Below are 17597 nucleotides of genomic sequence, written 5' to 3'. Positions count from 1 at the left end.
TGCACTAAGCCTTCCCCACAGGACTTCACTCTAAGAGATGATATGCCACTCCTGGAGGAGGGCAGGAGCAGGGGAGTGGTTGGCATTTCTGTATCCTACTCCCAGTGGACCAAGGTGACCCAAGGTGCAGGACCTCAGTCTCGATGAGAGCGGTGGTACTGAGTTTTCACTCATTTTGTTCAGATTTCCAAGGAATGTTTTAATGGGAATCATCATCGATCCAAGCACGCTGGAGTGCCCTGGCCAGGAGGCTTTCAGAGGTAGATCTCCTCTCAAGCCAGGGTGGGTGTTGGGGAGTGCGAGAACTGCCCAGGAGTGCCCCATCTGGGAAAGGGAGGTTGCAATGTGTCCATGCATTGAAGGCAAAAGCACCTTGAGGACCTAAGTCTGCTACAGGCGGGTGCAGACAGGTGTGGAGGCACGAATGGGCACACCACGCAGCACCACCAAGACCCGACAATCGTCAGCTCGTGCTGCCAATTCATGTCATGCTTACCTTGGTCCTCTGGCCTTCTGCTGAAAGTCACCAACACCACTGGACCACAGTGCGACAGGCTCAGGCTGCTGCCATCAGCCGTAGGCATGGCCTGGGGTGTTGGGCCATTCTCTCTGCCCTGTGGCCATGCGTGCCACAGATTCAACACTGTGAAGACATAAAACACAGGCCCTGGTTACAGTGGGAGCCATGAAACTGGCTCTGGGAGGTCTTGAGCTGGTGGGTCTCAGTGGGATGATCGGACAACAAGTGTTCTGCCAGCTCCCCTGTTCTGCCCAAATCTCCAGCATGGTTTGCCAGGTAGCTGACAGCAAACTTTTCAAGTCTCAGGGCTTGGACTGAGCCTGGCATCCTCCCTGGCCTGAAGGTGATATTTGGCCCTCTCTGCAGCCATTCAACTAATAGCTCTCCGCCCAACACATTTAGCTACTGCAACAGCAGCAAGCACCCTCTTACTCAAAATAAATGAATAAATAAATAAATAAGTAAATAAATGAATAAATATCATCGGAGGATAGTCTGAATAAAGTCAGCCCGGAAACCAGCTCACTGGATTGATTAACAAGGGCACGCCCCCATGGCAGTCTCAAGCTCAAGGCTCAGGACTCAGCTCTTTGGACATGTTCCCTGACCAAAACCTGCCTCCTATTCCCTGTGCAGGTTTGACAAACTGACAGCCAGGCTCCTGGCACCTGCAAACCTCTCTCTTTCTAATGCAAAGGCTCAAAGTGCACTAAGCCTTCCCCACAGGACTTTACTCTAAGAGATGCTATGCCACTGCTGGAGGAGGGCAGGAGCAGGGGAGTGGTTGGCATTCCCGTATCCTACTCCCAGAGGACCTGGGTGACCCAAGGTGCAGGACCTCAGTCTCGATGAGAGCGGTGGTACTGAGTTTTCACTCATTTTGTTCAGCTTTTCCAAGGAATGATTGACTGGGAATCATCATCGATCCAAGCACGCTGGAGTGGCCTGGCCCAGAGACTTTCAGAGGTAGGTCTCCTCTCAAGCCAGGGTGGGTGTTGGAGAGTGCGAGAACTGCCCAGGCGTGCCCCATCTGGGAAAGGGAGGTTGCAATGTGTTCATGCATGGAAGGCGAAAGCACCTTGAGGACCTAATTCTGCTGCAGGCAGGTGCAGACAGGTGTGGAGGCACGAATGGGCACACCTCGCAGCACCACCAAGACCCGACAATCGTCAGCTCGTGCTGCCAATTCATGTCATGCTTACCTTGATCCTCTGGCCTTCTGCTGCAAGGCACCAACACCACTGGACCCCAGTGCGACAGGCTCAGGTTGCTGCCATCAGGCGTAGGCATGGCCTGGGGTGTTGGTCCATTCTCTCTGCCCTGTGGCCATGTGTGCCACAGATGCAGCACTGTGAAGACATAAAACACAGGCCCTTGTTACAGTGGGAGCCATGAAACTGGCTCTGGGAGGGCTTCAGTTGGTGGGTCTCAGTGGGATGATCGGACAACAGGTGTTCTGCCAGCTCCCCTGTTCTGCCCAAATCTCCAGCATGGTTTTCCCGATGGGTGACAGCAAACTTTACAGGTCTCACGGCTTAGCTTGAGCCTGGCACCCTTCGTGGCCTTCAAGGTGATATTTGGCCCTCTCTGCAGCCATTCAACTAATATCTCTCCGCCCAACACATTTAGCTACTGCAACAGCAGCAAGCACCCTCTTACTCAAAATAAATGAATAAATAAATAAGTAAATAAATGAATAAATATCATCGGAGCCTAGTCTGAATAAATTCAGCCCAGAAACCAGATCACTGGATTGATTAACAAGGGCACGCCCCCATGGCAGTCTCAAGCTCAAGGCTCAGGACTCAGCTCTTTGGACATGTTCCCTGAGCAAACCATGCCTCCTATTCCCTGAGCAGGTCTGACAAACTGACAGCCACGGCTACTGGCACCCGCAAACCTCTCTCTTGCTAATGCAAAGTCTCAAAGTGCACTAAGCCTTCCCCACAGGACTTCACTCTAAGAGATGATATGCCACTCCTGGAGGAGGGCAGGAGCAGGGAAGTGGTTGGCATTCCCGTATCCTACTCCCAGAGGACCTGGGTGACCCAAGGTGCAGGACCTCAGTCTCGATGAGAGCGGTGGTACTGAGTTTTCACTCATTTTGTTCAGCTTTTCCAAGGAATGATTGACTGGGAATCATCATCGATCCAAGCACGCTGGAGTGGCCTGGCCCAGAGACTTTCAGAGGTAGGTCTCCTCTCAAGCCAGGGTGGGTGTTGGGGAGTGCGAGAACTGCCCATGTGTGCCCTATCTTGGAAAGGCAGTTTGAAAATTGTCTGTGCATGTAAGGCGAAAGCACCTTGAGGACCTAAGTCTGCTACAGGCGGGTGCAGACAGGTGTGGAGGCACGAATGGGCACATCTCGCAGCACCACCAAGACCCGACAATCGTCAGCTCGTGCTGCCAATTCATGTCATGCTTACCTTGGTCCTCTGGCCTCCTGCTGCAAGTCACCAACACCACTGGACCCCAGTGCGACAGGCTCAGGCTGCTGCCATCAGCCGTAGGCATGGCCTGGGGTGTTGGGCCATTCTCTCTGCCCTGTGGCCATGCGTGCCACAGATGCAGCACTGTGAAGACATAAAACACAGGCCCTGTTACATTGGGAACCATGAAACTGGCTCTGGGAAGGCTTGAGCTGGTGGGTCTCAGTGGGATGATCGGACAACAAGTGTTCTGCCAGCTCCCTAGTTCTGCCCAAATCTCCAGCATGGTTTGCCCGATGGGTGACAGCAAACTTTTCAGGTCTCACGGCTTGGCTTGAGCCTGGCACCCTCCGTGGCCTTCAAGGTGATATTTGGCCCTCTCTGCAGCCATTCAACTAATAACTCTCTGCCCAACACATTTAGCTACTGCAACATCAGCAAGCACCCTCTTACTCAAAATGAATGAATAAATAAATAAATAAGTAAATAAATGAATAAATATCATCGGAGGATAGTCTGAATAACGTCAGCCCGGAAACCAGCTCACTGGATTGATTAACAAGGGCACGCCCCGATGGCAGTCTCAAGCTCAAGGCTCAGGACTCAGCTCTTTGCACATGTTTCCTGAGCAAACCATGCCTCCTATTCCCTGAGCAGGTCTGACAAACTGACAGCCACACTACTGGCACCTGCAATCCTCTCTTTTGCTAATGCAAAGGCTGAAAGTGCACTAAGCCTTCCCCACAGGACTTCACTCTAAGTGATGCTATGCCAGTACTGGAGGAGGGCAGAAGCAGGGGAGTTGTTGGCATTTCCGTATCCTACTCCCAGGGGACCTAGGTGACCCAAGGTGCAGGACCTCAGTCTCGATGAGAGCGGTGGTACTGAGTTTTCACTCATTTTGTTCAGCTTTTCCAAGGAATGATTGACTGGGAATCATCATCGATCCAAGCACGCTGGAGTGGCCTGGCCCAGAGACTTTCAGAGGTAGGTCTCCTCTCAAGCCAGGGTGGGTGTTGGGGAGTGCGAGAACTGCCCAGGCGTGCCCCATCTGGGAAAGGGAGGTTGCAATGTGTCCATGCATGGAAGGCAGGAGCACCTTGAGGACCCAAGTCTGCTACAGGCAGGTGCAGACAGGTCTGGAGGCACGAATGGGCACACCTCGCAGCACCACCAAGACCCGACAATCGTCAGCTCGTGCTGCCAATTCATGTCATGCTTACCTTGGTCCTCTGGCCTTCTGCTGCAAGTCACCAACACCACTGGACCACAGTGCGACAGGCTCAGGCTGCTGCCATCAGCCGTAGGCATTGCCTGGGGTGTTGGGCCATTCTCTCTGCCCTGTGGCCATGTGTGCCACAGATGCAACACTGTGAAGACATAAAACACAAGCCATTGTTACAGTGGGAGCCACGAAACTGGCTCTGGGAGGGCTTGAGCTGGTGGGTCTCAGTGGGATGATCGGACAACAGGTGTTCTGCCAGCTCCCCTGTTCTGTCCAAATCTCCAGCATGGTTTTCCCGATGGGTGACAGCAAACTTTACAGGTCTCATGGCTTGGCTTGAGCCTGGCACCCTCCGTGGCCTTCAAGGTGATATTTGGCCCTCTCTTCAGCCATTCAACTAATATCTCTCCGCCCAACACATCCAGCTACTGCAACACCAGCAAGCACTCTCCTACCCAAAATAAAGGAATAAATAAATAAATAAATAAATAAATATCATCGGAGGCTAGTCTGAATAAAGTCAGCCCGGAAACAGGCTCCCTGGATTGATTAACAAGGGCACGCCCACCTGGCAGTCTCAAGCTCAAGCTCTGGACTCAGCTGACATGTTCCCTGAGCAAACCATGCCTCCTATTCACTGAGCAGGTCTGACAAACTGACAGCCAGGCTATTGGCACCTTCAAACCTCTCTCTTGCTAATGCAAAGGCTCAAAGTGCACTAAGCCTTCCCCACAGGACTTCTCTCTAAGAGATGCTATGCAGCCTAACAAGGATACACTTTCTTTTGAACTATGGTTCTCCTTTTGACCCTGTCTCTTTGTCTTTCTCTCTCTTTCTCCATTACAATCTCTGTCTCTATCTCCTTCTCTGACACTGACGCCTCTGCCTGGTTGCTCCTTTCTGATTGTCTCTCTTCATGGCTTGCTGAGTTCGAGAATGCTTTAATTTGGACTGCAAGCTTCAACACTGAGGCAATGGATGCAACCTCCTGTGGTACCGCAATGGTAACCAGAAGAACCTGACATCTCCCAAGACACCTTGCAACACCCAAGCCTTCTGATTCCCTGGAAAGCAACCGTGCAAGCACAAGCAGCTTTGGAAGATGGCACTGCTCCAAAGCAAGGGTCTCTAGGAATCCTCTCTTGAAACACAAGCTCACACCCCAAGGACAATTTTGCCATGGGAGCCATGGCTGGATGCCAAACAGTCCCTTCTAGAAAAAAGCGACCCTGGTGAAGAATGCTAAACACAAATCTGGACCGTCCTGGCTTTGAGATTGGTGAGAGCCAAGACAGGACCCCTAGTTTCATGGATCAGACAAAGGGACCTTCTCAAATTGGTCCTCCATCAGGAGCCATGCATGTGTGAACTTAGTATCAAGGCAAACAGCCTACCCCCCACTAAAGGCTTCCCGAATTCCAATTTCGGCACAGCTCAGCACACCTCTTTGAGGCACGTGTAGGTAAGTCTCCTGTTTCTGCCAGTGACTTCTTGCCTAGAGCCCCAAGTCCAAGAACACATAGCTAGGTGAAATGTGAGATTGGAGTTGTGGGGCTATGTAATCCTTCATCCCCCTCAAAGTTTTGGTCTTTGCCCTGGGGACACTCCTTGCCACAGAATCGTTCTCTGTCTCCATCTATCCAGCACCCCATTAAATTTCAAGCAACAGAAGAGACCAGGGCCGACAAGGCCTGAAGGAGTCACGTCCCAGGTCACATTCCCTGGGCAGCAGCTCACTTCATCTCAGAATCCCCTCAGAGGCTACTCTGTGGGGCTGCCACCAACTTCAAAGCTTCCTCAGAGGTCTCCCCCCTGGGCATGAACTTCCCAGTGCCTGGGACAATGTTGAATGGACCTTCTTTCACCTGCTTCAGCTACATAGACTGCCATTGTTTGAATGGGCCCTCCTAGGAGCCACCACACCTAGCCACCCCCTCTCAGGATCTCAAGGAGGCAAAAGCAAGGAAAGATTCCCAGAGAGCCTCCAATAGTCTGCCTAAACCTTTCCAAGAACGTTAGCAGAGCCCTGAGAGAACAAGGCGATCAGGAGGGAGTCAGGCCACTGCTGGATGAGGGCAGAGGCAGGGGAGAGGTTGGCATTCCGGTATCCTACTCCCAGAGGACCTGGGTGACACAAGGTGCAGGACCTCAGTCTCGATGAGAGCGGTGGTACTGAGTTTTCACTCATTTTGTTCAGCTTTTCCAAGGAATGATTGACTGGGAATCATCATCGATCCAAGCACTCTGGAGTGGCCTGGCCCAGAGACTTTCAGAGGTAGGTCTCCTCTCAAGCCAGGGTGGGTGTTGGGGAGTGCGAGAACTGCCCAGGCGTGCCCCATCTGGGAAAGGGAGGTTGCAATGTGTCCATGCATTGAAAGCGGGAGCACCTTGAGGACCTAAGTCTGCTACAGGCAGGTGCAGACAGGTCTGGAGGCACGAATGGGCACACCTCGCAGCACCACCAAGACCCGACAATCGTCAGCTCGTGCTGCCAATTCATGTCATGCTTACCTTGGTCCTCTGGCCTTCTGCTGCAAGTCACCAACACCACTGGACCACAGTGCGACAGGCTCATGATGCTACCATCAGCCGTAGGCATGGCCTGGGGTGTTGGGCCATTCTTTCTGCCCTGTGCCCATGCGTGCCACAGATGCAACACTGTGAAGACATAAAACACAGGCCCTTGTTACAGTGGGAGCCATGAAACTGGCTCTGGGAGGGTTTGGGCTGCTGGGTCTCAGTGGGATGATCGGACAACAGGTGTTCTGCCAGCTCCCTTGTTCTGCCCAAATCTCCAGCATGGTTTGCCCGATGGGTGACAGCAAACTTTTCAGGTCTCACGGCTTGGCTTGAGCCTGGCACCCTCTGTGGCCTTCAAGGTGATATTTGGCCCACTCTGCTGCCATTCAACTAATATCTCTCCGCCCAACCATTTAGCTACTGCAACAGCAGCAAGCACCCTCTTACTCAAAATAAATGAATAAATAAATAAGTAAATAAATGAATAAATATCATCGGAGTATAGTCTGCATAAAGTCAGCCCGGAAACCAGCTCACTGGATTGATTAACAGGGGCACGCCCACCTGGCAGTCTCAAGCCCAAGGCTCAGGACTCAGCTCTTCGGACATGTTCCCTGAGCAAACCATGCCTCCTATTCCCTGAGCAGGTCTGACAAACTACAGCAACGGCTACTGGCACCTGCAAACCTCTCTCTTGCTAATGCAAAGGCTCAAAGTGCACTAAGCCTTCCCCACAGGACTTCACTCTAAGAGATGCTATGCCACTGCTGGAGGAGGGCAGGAGCAGGGGAGTGGTTGGCATTACTGTATCCTACTCCCAGGGGACCTGGGTGACCCAAGGTGCAGGACCTCAGTCTCGATGAGAGCGGTGGTACTGAGTTTTCACTCATTTTGTTCAGATTTCCAAGGAATGTGTTATTGGGAATCATCATCAATCCAAGCACGCTGGAGTGGCCTGGCCCAGAGACTTTCAGAGGTAGGTCTCCTCTCAAGCCAGGGTGGGTGTTGTGGAATGTGAGAACTGCCCAGACGTGCCCCATCTGGGAAAGGGAGGTTGCAATGTGTCCATGCATTGAAGGCGAAAGCACCTTGAGGACCTACGTCTGCTTCAGGCGGGTGCAGACAGGTCTGGAGGCACGAATGGGCACACCTCGCAGCACCACCAAGACCCGACAATCGTCAGCTCGTGCTGCCAATTCATGTCATGCTTACCTTGCTCCTCTGGCCTTCTGCTGCAAGTCACCAACACCACTGGACCACAGTGCGACAGGCTCAGGCTGCTGCCATCAGCCGTAGGCATGGCCTGGGGTGTTGGGCCATTCTCTCTGCCCTGTGGCCATGCGTGCCACAGATGCAACACTGTGAAGACATAAAACACAGGCCCTTGTTACAGTGGGAGCCATGAAACTGGCTCTGGGAGGGCTTGGGCTGCTGGGTCTCAGTGGGATGATCGGACAACAGGTGTTCTGCCAGCTCCCCTGTTCTGCCCAAATCTCCAGCATGGTTTGCCCGATGGGTGACAGCAAACTTTTCAGGTCTCACGTCTTGGCTTGAGCCTGGCACCCTCCGTGGCCTTGAAGGTGATATTTGGCCCACTCTGCAGCCATTCAACTAATATCTCTCCGCCCAACACATTTAGCTACTGCAATAGCAGCAAGCACCCTCTTACTCAAAATAAATGAATAAATAAATAAATAAATAAGTAAATAAATGAATAAATATCATTGGAGGATAGTCTGAATAAAGTCAGCCCGGAAACCAGCTCACTGGATTGATTAACAAGGGCACGCCCCCATGGCAGTCTCAAGCTCAAGGCTCAGGACTCAGCTCTTTGGACATGTTCCCTGAGCAAACCATGCCTCCTATTTCCTGAGCAGGTCTGACAAACTGACAGCCATGGCTACTGGTACCTGCAAACCTCTCTCTTGCTAATGCAAAGGCTCAAAGTGCACTAAGCCTTCCCCACAGGACTTCACTCTAAGAGATGCTATGCCACTGCTGGAGGATGGCAGGAGCAGGGGAGTGGTTGGCATTCCCGTATCCTACTCCCAGAGGACCTGGGTGACCCAAGGTGCAGGACCTCAGTCTCGATGAGAGCGGTGGTACTGAGTTTTCACTCATTTTGTTCAGCTTTTCCAAGGAATGATTGACTGGGAATCATCATCGATCCAAGCACGCTGGAGTGGCCTGGCCCAGAGACTTTCAGAGGTAGGTCTCCTCTCAAGCCAGGGTGGGTGTTGGGGAGTGCGAGAACTGCCCAGACGTGCCCCATCTGGGAAAGGGAGGTTGCAATGTGTCCATGCATTGAAGGCAAAAGCACCTTGAGGACCTACGTCTGCTTCAGGCGGGTGCAGACAGGTCTGAGGCACGAATGGGCACACCTCGCAGCACCACCAAGACCCGACAATCGTCAGCTCGTGCTGCCAATTCATGTCATGCTTACCTTGGTCCTCTGGCCTTCTGCTGCAAGTCACCAACACCACTGGACCACAGTGCGACAGGCTCAGGCTGCTGCTATCAGCCGTAGGCATGGCCTGGGGTGTTGGGCCATTCTTTCTTCCCTGTGGCCATGCGTGCCACAGATGCAACACTGTGAAGACATAAAACACAGGCCCTTGTTACAGTGGGAGCCATGAAACTGGCTCTGGGAGGGCTTGGGCTGCTGGGTCTCAGTGGGATGATCGGACAACAGGTGTTCTGCCAGCTCCCCTGTTCTGCCCAAATCTCCAGCATGGTTTGCCAGATGGCTGACTGCAAACTCTTCAAGTCTCAGGGCTTGGCCTGAGCCTGGCACCCTCCGTGGCCTTCAAGGTGATATTTTGCCCACTCTGCAGCCATTCAACTAATATCTCTCCGACCAACACATCCAGCTACGGCAACACCAGCAAGCACTCTCCTACTCAAAATAAAGGAATAAATAAATAAATAAATAAATAAATAAATAAATAATAAATATCATCGGAGGCTTGTCTGAATGAAGTCAGCCCGGAAACAGGCTCTCTGGATTGATTAACAAGGGCACGCCCACCTGGCAATCTGAAGCTCAAGGCTCAGGACTCAGCTGACATGTTCCCTGAGCAAACCATGCCTCCTATTCCCTGAGGAGGTTGACAAACTGACAGCCAGGCTATTGGCACCTGCAAACCTCTCTCTTGCTAATGCTAAGGCTCAAAGTGCACTAAGCCTTCCCCACAGGACTTCACTCTAAGAGATGCTATGCAGCCTAGCAAGGAAACACTTTCTTTTGAACTATGGTTCTCCTTTTAACCCTGTCTCTTTGTCTTTCTCTCTCTTTCTCCATTACAATCCCTGTCTCTATCTCCTTCTCTGACACTGACGCCTCTGCCTGGTTGCTCCTTTCTGATTGTCTCTCTTCATGGCTTGCTGACTTCGAGAATGCTTTAATTTGGACTGCAAGCTTCAACACTGTGGCAATGGATGCAACCTCCTGTGGTACCGCAATGGTAACCAGAAGAACCTGACATCTCCCAAGACACCTTGCAACACCCAAGCCTTCTGATTCCCTGGAAAGCAACCGTGCAAGCACAAGCAGCTTTGGAAGATGGCACTGCTCCAAAGCAAGGGTCTCTAGGAATCCTCTCTTGAAACACAAGCTCACACCCCAAGGACAATTTTGCCATGGGAGCCATGGCTGGATGCCAAACAGTCCCTTCTAGAAAAAAGCGACCCTGGTGAAGAATGCTAAACACAAATCTGGACCGTCCTGGCTTTGAGATTGGTGAGAGCCAAGACAGGACCCCTAGTTTCATGGATCAGACAAAGGGACCTTCTCAAATTGGTCCTCCATCAGGAGCCATGCATGTGTGAACTTAGTATCAAGGCAAACAGCCTACCCCCCACTAAAGGCTTCCCGAATTCCAATTTCGGCACAGCTCAGCACACCTCTTTGAGGCACGTGTAGGTAAGTCTCCTGTTTCTGCCAGTGACTTCTTGCCTAGAGCCCCAAGTCCAAGAACACATAGCTAGGTGAAATGTGAGATTGGAGTTGTGGGGCTATGTAATCCTTCATCCCCCTCAAAGTTTTGGTCTTTGCCCTGGGGACACTCCTTGCCACAGAATCGTTCTCTGTCTCCATCTATCCAGCACCCCATTAAATTTCAAGCAACAGAAGAGACCAGGGCCGACAAGGCCTGAAGGAGTCACGTCCCAGGTCACATTCCCTGGGCAGCAGCTCACTTCATCTCAGAATCCCCTCAGAGGCTACTCTGTGGGGCTGCCACCAACTTCAAAGCTTCCTCAGAGGTCTCCCCCCTGGGCATGAACTTCCCAGTGCCTGGGACAATGTTGAATGGACCTTCTTTCACCTGCTTCAGCTACATAGACTGCCATTGTTTGAAAGGGCCCTCCTAGGAGCCACCACACCTAGCCACCCCCTCTCAGGATCTCAAGGAGGCAAAAGCAAGGAAAGATTCCCAGAGAGCCTCCAATAGTCTGCCTAAACCTTTCCAAGAACGTTAGCAGAGCCCTGAGAGAACAAGGCGATCAGGAGGGAGTCAGGCCACTGCTGGATGAGGGCAGGAGCAGGGGAGAGGTTGGCATTCCCGTATCCTACTCCCAGAGGACCTGGGTGACCCAAGGTGCAGGACCTCAGTCTCGATGAGAGCGGTGGTACTGAGTTTTCACTCATTTTGTTCAGCTTTTCCAAGGAATGATTGACTGGGAATCATCATCGATCCAAGCACGCTGGAGTGGCCTGGCCCAGAGACTTTCAGAGGTAGGTCTCCTCTCAAGCCAGGGTGGGTGTTGGGGAGTGCGAGAACTGCCCAGGCGTGCCCCATCTGGGAAAGGGAGGTTGCAGTGTGTCCATGCATTGAATGCGGGAGCACCTTGAGGACCTAAGTCTGCTACAGGCGGGTGCAGACAGGTCTGGAGGTACGAATGGGTACTCCTCGCAGCACTACCAAGACCCGACAATCGTCAGCTCGTGCTGCCAATTCATGTCATGCTTACCTTGGTCCTCTGGCTTCTGCTGCAAGTCACCAACACCACTGGACCACAGTGCAACAGGCTCAGGATGCTACCATCAGCCGTAGGCATGGCCTGGGGTGTTGTGCCATTCTTTCTGCCCTGTGGCCATGCGTGCCACAGATGCAACACTGTGAAGACATAAAACACAGGCCCTTGTTACAGTGGGAGCCATGAAACTGGCTCTGGGAGGGCTTGGGCTGCTGGGTCTCAGTGGGATGATCGGACAACAGGTGTTCTGCCAGCTTCCCTGTTCTGCCCAAATCTCCAGCATGGTTTGCCCGATGGGTGACAGCAAACTTTTCAGGTCTCACGTCTTGGCTTGAGCCTGGCACCCTCCGTGGCCTTGAAGGTGATATTTGGCCCACTCTGCAGCCATTCAACTAATATCTCTCCGCCCAACACATTTAGCTACTGCAATAGCAGCAAGCACCCTCTTACTCAAAATAAATGAATAAATAAATAAATAAATAAGTAAATAAATGAATAAATATCATTGGAGGATAGTCTGAATAAAGTCAGCCCGGAAACCAGCTCACTGGATTGATTAACAAGGGCACGCCCCCATGGCAGTCTCAAGCTCAAGGCTCAGGACTCAGCTCTTTGGACATGTTCCCTGAGCAAACCATGCCTCCTATTTCCTGAGCAGGTCTGACAAACTGACAGCCATGGCTACTGGTACCTGCAAACCTCTCTCTTGCTAATGCAAAGGCTCAAAGTGCACTAAGCCTTCCCCACAGGACTTCACTCTAAGAGATGCTATGCCACTGCTGGAGGATGGCAGGAGCAGGGGAGTGGTTGGCATTCCCGTATCCTACTCCCAGAGGACCTGGGTGACCCAAGGTGCAGGACCTCAGTCTCGATGAGAGCGGTGGTACTGAGTTTTCACTCATTTTGTTCAGCTTTTCCAAGGAATGATTGACTGGGAATCATCATCGATCCAAGCACGCTGGAGTGGCCTGGCCCAGAGACTTTCAGAGGTAGGTCTCCTCTCAAGCCAGGGTGGGTGTTGGGGAGTGCGAGAACTGCCCAGACGTGCCCCATCTGGGAAAGGGAGGTTGCAATGTGTCCATGCATTGAAGGCAAAAGCACCTTGAGGACCTACGTCTGCTTCAGGCGGGTGCAGACAGGTCTGAGGCACGAATGGGCACACCTCGCAGCACCACCAAGACCCGACAATCGTCAGCTCGTGCTGCCAATTCATGTCATGCTTACCTTGGTCCTCTGGCCTTCTGCTGCAAGTCACCAACACCACTGGACCACAGTGCGACAGGCTCAGGCTGCTGCTATCAGCCGTAGGCATGGCCTGGGGTGTTGGGCCATTCTTTCTTCCCTGTGGCCATGCGTGCCACAGATGCAACACTGTGAAGACATAAAACACAGGCCCTTGTTACAGTGGGAGCCATGAAACTGGCTCTGGGAGGGCTTGGGCTGCTGGGTCTCAGTGGGATGATCGGACAACAGGTGTTCTGCCAGCTCCCCTGTTCTGCCCAAATCTCCAGCATGGTTTGCCAGATGGCTGACTGCAAACTTTTCAAGTCTCAGGGCTTGGCCTGAGCCTGGCACCCTCCGTGGCCTTCAAGGTGATATTTGTCCCTCTCTGCAGCCATTCAACTAATATCTCTCCGACCAACACATCCAGCTACGGCAACACCAGCAAGCACTCTCCTACTCAAAATAAAGGAATAAATAAATAAATAAATAAATAAATAAATAAATAAATAAATAAATATCATCGGAGGCTTGTCTGAATGAAGTCAGCCCGGAAACAGGCTCTCTGGATTGATTAACAAGGGCACGCCCACCTGGCAATCTGAAGCTCAAGGCTCAGGACTCAGCTGACATGTTCCCTGAGCAAACCATGCCTCCTATTCCCTGAGGAGGTCTGACAAACTGACAGCCAGGCTATTGGCACCTGCAAACCTCTCTCTTGCTAATGCTAAGGCTCAAAGTGCACTAAGCCTTCCCCACAGGACTTCACTCTAAGAGATGCTATGCAGCCTAGCAAGGAAACACTTTCTTTTGAACTATGGTTCTCCTTTTAACCCTGTCTCTTTGTCTTTCTCTCTCTTTCTCCATTACAATCCCTGTCTCTATCTCCTTCTCTGACACTGACGTCTCTGCCTGGTTGCTCCTTTCTGATTGTCTCTCTTCATGGCTTGCTGACTTCGAGAATGCTTTAATTTGGACTGCAAGCTTCAACACTGTGGCAATGGATGCAACCTCCTGTGGTACCGCAATGGTAACCAGAAGAACCTGACATCTCCCAAGACACCTTGCAACACCCAAGCCTTCTGATTCCCTGGAAAGCAACCGTGCAAGCACAAGCAGCTTTGGAAGATGGCACTGCTCCAAAGCAAGGGTCTCTAGGAATCCTCTCTTGAAACACAAGCTCACACCCCAAGGACAATTTTGCCATGGGAGCCATGGCTGGATGCCAAACAGTCCCTTCTAGAAAAAAGCGACCCTGGTGAAGAATGCTAAACACAAATCTGGACCGTCCTGGCTTTGAGATTGGTGAGAGCCAAGACAGGACCCCTAGTTTCATGGATCAGACAAAGGGACCTTCTCAAATTGGTCCTCCATCAGGAGCCATGCATGTGTGAACTTAGTATCAAGGCAAACAGCCTACCCCCCACTAAAGGCTTCCCGAATTCCAATTTCGGCACAGCTCAGCACACCTCTTTGAGGCACGTGTAGGTAAGTCTCCTGTTTCTGCCAGTGACTTCTTGCCTAGAGCCCCAAGTCCAAGAACACATAGCTAGGTGAAATGTGAGATTGGAGTTGTGGGGCTATGTAATCCTTCATCCCCCTCAAAGTTTTGGTCTTTGCCCTGGGGACACTCCTTGCCACAGAATCGTTCTCTGTCTCCATCTATCCAGCACCCCATTAAATTTCAAGCAACAGAAGAGACCAGGGCCGACAAGGCCTGAAGGAGTCACGTCCCAGGTCACATTCCCTGGGCAGCAGCTCACTTCATCTCAGAATCCCCTCAGAGGCTACTCTGTGGGGCTGCCACCAACTTCAAAGCTTCCTCAGAGGTCTCCCCCCTGGGCCTGAACTTCCCAGTGACTGGGACAATGTTGAATGGACCTTCTTCCACCTGCTTTAGCTACATAGACTGCCATTGTTTGAAAGGGCCCTCCTAGGAGCCACCACACCTAGCCACCCCCTCTCAGGATCTCAAGGAGGCAAAAGCAAGGAAAGATTCCCAGAGAGCCTCCAATAGTCTGCCTAAACCTTTCCAAGAACGTTAGCAGAGCCCTGAGAGAACAAGGCGATCAGGAGGGAGTCAGGCCACTGCTGGATGAGGGCAGGAGCAGGGGAGAGGTTGGCATTCCCGTATCCTACTCCCAGAGGACCTGGGTGACACAAGGTGCAGGACCTCAGTCTCGATGAGAGCGGTGGTACTGAGTTTTCACTCATTTTGTTCAGCTTTTCCAAGGAATGATTGACTGGGAATCATCATCGATCCAAGCACGCTGGAGTGGCCTGGCCCAGAGACTTTCAGAGGTAGGTCTCCTCTCAAGCCAGGGTGGGTGTTGGGGAGTGCGAGAACTGCCCAGACGTGCCCCATCTGGGAAAGGGTGGTTGCAATGGGTCCATGCATGCAAGGCAGGAGCACCTTGAGGACCTAAGTCTGCTTCAGGTGAATGCAGACAGGTCTGGAGGCACGAATGGGCACATCTTACAGCTCACCAAGACACCACATTCATGAGCATGTGATGGTAATTCATGCCAGGCTTACCTTGGACTTCAGGCCTTCTGATTCACAGTAGGATTTCAAGTGTCAACAGTGCATGGGTGTGGCTTCAAGCCTGTATCCTACTTCCCATGGACTTGTATGACTCATTTTTTTAAAGTTTTTCCTAGAATGTTTTTGTGAGAGTCATCTTCTCTTCGTTTATGTTGCAGTACCCTATAACAGAGATATTTTAGATATCTCGTTATTTTTATGTTGGCAATTCCAAAAACTATCCAGACATGCCCCATCTGTTAACAAGAGGTTGCAATGATTCCCTGTATGGAATTCTGGGTCTCATGAGGTCATAATTCTGCTATTGGTATAGCAGATCTTAGTGCTGGATTTGGCAGCCCTTGCCCCAGCACCATGACCAGAGAATGATTAGCATTTGGGTGCAATTCATCATGCCAAGCTTACCTTGGTTTTTGGCAATCTCCTGCAAGTCACCAACACCAAGCAATATCACTCCTGGAGATTCAGTTTTTTGCCCCAGCTGTAGGCAAGGGATGTGTTGCTGGGCCATTCTCTGTGCACTATGAGCTCACGTTCTACAGTTGCAACACTGTGTGGGCAAAATTCGTCTTGCCAGTGTTTCAGTAGGAATGATGCAATTGGCTCCGGGAGGGGTTGGCTTGATTGGTCTCGATTTGATGATCAGGTCACAAGTGCTCTTCAAGCCCTCCTTTCTGCCCAAAGTCTCCTCCATCATGAGTTGACAGATAAATCACAGTATGCCTCTGGGTATCAGTCTTTTTCTTTTCCTCTTCATGGCCTTGAAGATGATGTTTTTCCCTCTCTTAGGTCAATCAACAAATTTCTGGTTGGCCAACCCATCCAGGGACTGCAATACTAGCAAGCAGTTTCTTCCTAAAATTCTGAAGAGCAGCTCTGAAAATGTCACCTTGATCACCACCTACTAGTGTCAGTAACTAGGGCAACCACACCTTGTTTCCTCAAGCTCAAAGGTTATAGGACTCAACTCTGACCATGTTCACTGTTCAAACCATGCCTCCTATTTCCTGACCAGGTCTGATAACCTGCTGTCAAAACTACTGGAAGCTGCAACCCTCTGTCATGCTAAGGCAATGGGCCTGAGGTCAAATTGCACTAAGGTTTCCTCATAAGCCTTTACAACAAGAGATTTCATGCAGTCTAACACAACACCTTTCTAACTCTCTCTCAGTTTTGCCCTGTCTCTCTGTGCATCTGACTTTGTCTCCGAATGTCTGCCATTCATGACACTTTCTCTTCATGGGAAGCCTAAGATCAAGACATACGTTCCGGGAACATGAGTACATGTGAGAACCCAGCATAAATATTTCCCATCTTGGCCAACATCTCCCAAGACAACTTGTAACATTCTAGTCTTATAGTTCCCTGAAATGCAATCTTGCAAGCAGAAGTTGCCATGGCAGACTCCCCGGTTCATGAGCGGGGGTCTCCTGTTAGTCTTGAACTGCAGCCTCTTACCCAAAGGTCAATTTGTCCAATGGATCCCTAAGGCCACCAAATAGGCCTTACTTGAAGAATTACACCCTTTTGAAAACCAGTAAACACAATATGTGTCCTAGCTTTGGGATTCATTTGAGTGAAGACAGTAGTTAATTCGATCATGTTAGTAGATACACCAAAACTCATGTATCAAGTGTACTTCTGTGATATTTTTTGCCTTAGCCTTTATGACTCTGTTTTCTCTTGGTGTGCCATTAACACTAATAAACTTTTCAGGTGTCTCCGTCGCTTTCTGGCTCCGCTCCCTAAATGCTTTTGACCATTTTCCTCTGAACTCCAGTTGGTCTCCATAGAATATGATCCTGAGAAGGTTTGTGAGAGCAGATTTCTAATTATAGTGGGACAATTGCACTCTGGAGTTATAGTCCCTGTCAGATCTGACTCTCTGATGTAGAACTCACCTACTTTCTCCCTAGTCAGTGGTGACTTTATTTCTAAACTTTCTTGGGGGGAAGTTTGGCTTTATCCAGGTTGGGCTAGTCCCATTTCCCTTCCAATTCTCATTGCAAACATCTGCCCCTCTCTGCAGTCCGACAAGTCCCAATCTGTCCCAATAAGACACTCCAACAAGGATATCCTGAATGTTCTGAATTCCCTTCTAAAATATTCACTTTTGTTCTAGCTTCAAAACTGTGGGGCAGAATCTCAACCTGGTACACA

General features: G+C 51.0%; 10 non-coding genes across 10 annotated transcripts; all 10 read right to left on the bottom strand.

Moving 5' to 3' along the window:
* Positions 1-129: 129 nt before the first annotated feature.
* Positions 130-222, bottom strand: LOC142838057 (small nucleolar RNA SNORD116). Its single transcript, XR_012908502.1, has one exon. It is a non-coding gene; the product is annotated as a small nucleolar RNA SNORD116 (small nucleolar RNA).
* Positions 223-1354: 1132 nt separating this feature from the next.
* On the bottom strand, positions 1355-1448 carry LOC142837920 (small nucleolar RNA SNORD116). Its single transcript, XR_012908377.1, has one exon. It is a non-coding gene; the product is annotated as a small nucleolar RNA SNORD116 (small nucleolar RNA).
* Positions 1449-2578: 1130 nt separating this feature from the next.
* On the bottom strand, positions 2579-2672 carry LOC142837919 (small nucleolar RNA SNORD116). The gene has a single exon (XR_012908376.1). It is a non-coding gene; the product is annotated as a small nucleolar RNA SNORD116 (small nucleolar RNA).
* Positions 2673-3804: 1132 nt separating this feature from the next.
* LOC142837918 (small nucleolar RNA SNORD116) lies at positions 3805-3898 on the bottom strand. Its single transcript, XR_012908375.1, has one exon. It is a non-coding gene; the product is annotated as a small nucleolar RNA SNORD116 (small nucleolar RNA).
* Positions 3899-6317: 2419 nt separating this feature from the next.
* On the bottom strand, positions 6318-6411 carry LOC142837917 (small nucleolar RNA SNORD116). Its single transcript, XR_012908374.1, has one exon. It is a non-coding gene; the product is annotated as a small nucleolar RNA SNORD116 (small nucleolar RNA).
* Positions 6412-7539: 1128 nt separating this feature from the next.
* Positions 7540-7632, bottom strand: LOC142837911 (small nucleolar RNA SNORD116). Its single transcript, XR_012908369.1, has one exon. It is a non-coding gene; the product is annotated as a small nucleolar RNA SNORD116 (small nucleolar RNA).
* Positions 7633-8770: 1138 nt separating this feature from the next.
* LOC142837915 (small nucleolar RNA SNORD116) lies at positions 8771-8864 on the bottom strand. The gene has a single exon (XR_012908373.1). It is a non-coding gene; the product is annotated as a small nucleolar RNA SNORD116 (small nucleolar RNA).
* Positions 8865-11297: 2433 nt separating this feature from the next.
* On the bottom strand, positions 11298-11391 carry LOC142837914 (small nucleolar RNA SNORD116). The gene has a single exon (XR_012908372.1). It is a non-coding gene; the product is annotated as a small nucleolar RNA SNORD116 (small nucleolar RNA).
* A 1137-nt stretch (positions 11392-12528) lies between these two features.
* On the bottom strand, positions 12529-12622 carry LOC142837913 (small nucleolar RNA SNORD116). The gene has a single exon (XR_012908371.1). It is a non-coding gene; the product is annotated as a small nucleolar RNA SNORD116 (small nucleolar RNA).
* A 2439-nt stretch (positions 12623-15061) lies between these two features.
* On the bottom strand, positions 15062-15155 carry LOC142837912 (small nucleolar RNA SNORD116). The gene has a single exon (XR_012908370.1). It is a non-coding gene; the product is annotated as a small nucleolar RNA SNORD116 (small nucleolar RNA).
* Between the last annotated feature and the right edge of the window lie 2442 nt (positions 15156-17597).

This window comes from Microtus pennsylvanicus, chromosome 18 (assembly GCF_037038515.1).
Source record: "Microtus pennsylvanicus isolate mMicPen1 chromosome 18, mMicPen1.hap1, whole genome shotgun sequence".
NCBI classification, from domain to species: Eukaryota; Metazoa; Chordata; class Mammalia; order Rodentia; family Cricetidae; genus Microtus; species Microtus pennsylvanicus.
Note: the sequence above shows the minus strand (reverse complement) of the source record. Positions and strands in the feature narration are given on the sequence as shown.